We start from the raw sequence: 3,134 nt of genomic DNA, 5'->3' as shown, positions 1-3,134 counted from the left end.
GCCTAAAAATAGTGACGTAATAAACCTTTTCAAAATTCTTAAACACTCTTGGGTTTAATTGTGGGTGTGGTTTGTGACGAGGACAAAAGGGGCGGGTCCACTCTGATTGGTTGTCTCCTACAAAGACTCTAACGGTGTGTGCTGTAGCTCACCTTCTACTCTTATTGAAAACACACGTTCAAGCAGCGCAGATCACCATGGAAGCTGTTTCCGGGGGACAATAAAAAGTGATGCACACTGAACTTAAAGGGCCACGTCACTTCCTGAGAGCCTCCTGAATCTTCTCCTTTTAAATTGAAGCGTTCTTGACGTTGCAGAGACGTCGCGCCATCGTACATTACGATCGTCTTGTCGTCACTACCGCATTGCATTGTGGGATATTCATGCCCGTGGAGGAGTCCAGTGTCTTCACAGTGTGACGCACTACTTCGTCATAACACCTTGAACCTTGACCCTCTTGCTCATACATCCGTGGCCTGTCCTCCGTCAGTGAGCTGCCAGCCATCTGTGCTCTCTCGCTAAGGATTGTGGGTCAGAATAGACGTCGTGGTCGCCTCGGCCTGGGCCGTGGGACATTCAGAGTCTTTTCTGGCACACTTAACAAATACGGTCGTCTGGATATTCGTCACTTTTCATGGTCACTTTGCACACCCTTCAGAACCAATCAGAGAGCAGCTGGTGCTTCTGGTCGCTACGGAGACACATCTTTGATATATGAATATATAGAGAATATAAATATAACACAATCGGACATGAAGACACTCCGGATCTATGAGAACGGGAAAGAAAGACCATGTCGTAAGAAGGAAGTGAGAGATGCATAACTTTCTGCTGAAGGATTCAGGGACTTCTAGTCAGAAGAAGGACAGAGGAAAGGAGGCCAGAGGACAGAAGGACAGAAGGATAAAGGACAGAGGCTAGAGAAAAGAAGGACAGGAGGATAGAGGACAGAGGATAGGGGATAGATGATAGAGGCCAGGAGGACAGAGGATAGAGGATAGAGCATAGACGATAGAGGATAAAGTACAGAGGGTAGAGGACAGAGGATAGAGGTTAGAGGATAGAGGAGGGAGGACAGAGGATAGAGGATAGAGGATAGAGGCCAGAAGGACAGAGGATAGAGGAACGAGGATAGATGATAGAGGAGAGGAGTATAGAGGACAGAGGATAGAGGAGAGAGGATAGAGGAGAGAGGATAGAGGGCAGAGGATAGAGGGTAGAGGACGGAGGATAGAGGATAGAGGATAGAGGATAGAGGGTAGATGACAGAGGACAGAGGACAGGAGGACAGGAGGATAGAGGACAGAGGATAGATGGTAGAGGACAGGATAGAGGACAGAGGATAGAGGGCAGAGGATAGAGGACAGAGGATAGAGGATAGAGGAGAGAGGACAGTGGATAGAGGATAGAGGCTGGGGATAGAGGACAGAGGATAGAGGTTAGAGGGTAGAGGACAGAGGATAGAGGTTAGGGGATAGAGGACAGAGGACAGAGGATATAGAATAGAGGGCAGAGGACAGAGGATAGAGGGTAGAGGGCAGAGGACAGATGATAGATGGTAGAGGACAGAGGATAGAGGATTGAGGCCAGAGGACAGAGGACAAGAGGATAGATAATAGATAATAGAGGACAGAGGATAGATGATAGAGGATAGAGGCCAGAGGTCAGGAGGATAGAGGACAGAGGATAGAGGACAGATGACAGGAGGACAGAGGATAGAGGATAGAGGGCGGAGGACAGAAGGACAGAGGATAGAGGAAAGAGGATAGATGATAGAGGAGAGGAGGATAGAGGACAGAGGATAGATGATAGAGAAGAGAGGATAGAGGACAGAGGACAGAGGATAGAGGACAGAGGATGGATGGTAGAGGACAGAGGATAGAGGATATAGGACAGAGGATAGAGGACAGAGGATAGAGGGTAGATGATAGGTGATAGAGGACAGTGGATAGAGGATAGATGATAGAGGACAGTGGATAGAGGATAGAGGCTGGGGATAGAGGACAGATGATAGAGGATAGAGGGTAGAGGACAGAGGATAGAGGATAGTGGATAGAGGACAGAGGACAGAGGATATAGGATAGAGGGCAGAGGACAGAGGATAGAGGTTAGAGGATAGAGGACAGAGGATAGAGGACAGAGGATAGAGGATAGAGGACAGAGGGTAGAGGATATAGGATAGAGGATAGAGGACAGAGGACAGAAGGACAGAGGATAGAGTAAAGAGGATAGAGGATAGGAGGATACAGGACAGAGGATAGAGGACAGGAGGATAGAGGATAGAGGATTGAGGACAGAGGATAGATGATAGAGGATAGAGGCCAGAGGTCAGGAGGATAGAGGACAGAGGATAGAGGACAGATGACAGGAGGACAGAGGATAGAGGATAGTGGGCAGAGGACAGAAGGACAGAGGATAGAGGAAAGAGGATAGATGATAGAGGAGAGGAGGATAGAGGACAGAGGATAGATGATAGAGAAGAGAGGATAGAGGACAGAGGACAGGAGGACAGGAGGATAGAGGACAGAGGATAGATGGTAGAGGACAGAGGATAGAGGACAGAGGATAGAGCGTAGATGATAGATGATAGAGGACAGTGGATAGAGGATAGAGGCTGGGGATAGAGGACAGATGATAGAAGATAGAGGGTAGAGGACAGAGGATAGAGGATAGTGGATGGAGGACAGAGGACAGAGGATATAGGATAGAGGGCAGAGGCTAGAGAAAAGGAGGACAGGAGGATAGAGGACAGAGGATAGAGGACAGAGGATAGGGGATAGATGATAGAGGCCAGGAGGACAGAGGATAGAGGATAGAGCATAGACGATAGAGGATAAAGTACAGAGGGTAGAGGACAGAGGATAGAGGTTAGAGGATAGAGGACAGAGGACAGAGGATAGAGGATAGAGGATAGAGGCCAGAAGGACAGAGGATAGAGGAACGAGGATAGATGATAGAGGAGAGGAGTATAGAGGACAGAGGATAGAGGAGAGAGGATAGAGGAGAGAGGATAGAGGGCAGAGGATAGAGGGTAGAGGACAGAGGATAGAGGATAGAGGATAGAGGGTAGATGACAGAGGACAGAGGACAGGAGGACAGGAGGATAGAGGACAGAGGACAGATGGTAGAGGACA

This window comes from Cyclopterus lumpus, chromosome 22 (assembly GCF_009769545.1).
Source record: "Cyclopterus lumpus isolate fCycLum1 chromosome 22, fCycLum1.pri, whole genome shotgun sequence".
In the NCBI taxonomy this organism is placed as follows: Eukaryota; Metazoa; Chordata; class Actinopteri; order Perciformes; family Cyclopteridae; genus Cyclopterus; species Cyclopterus lumpus.
The sequence above is the reverse complement of the archived record's forward strand: the minus strand, read 5'-3'. Positions refer to the sequence as shown.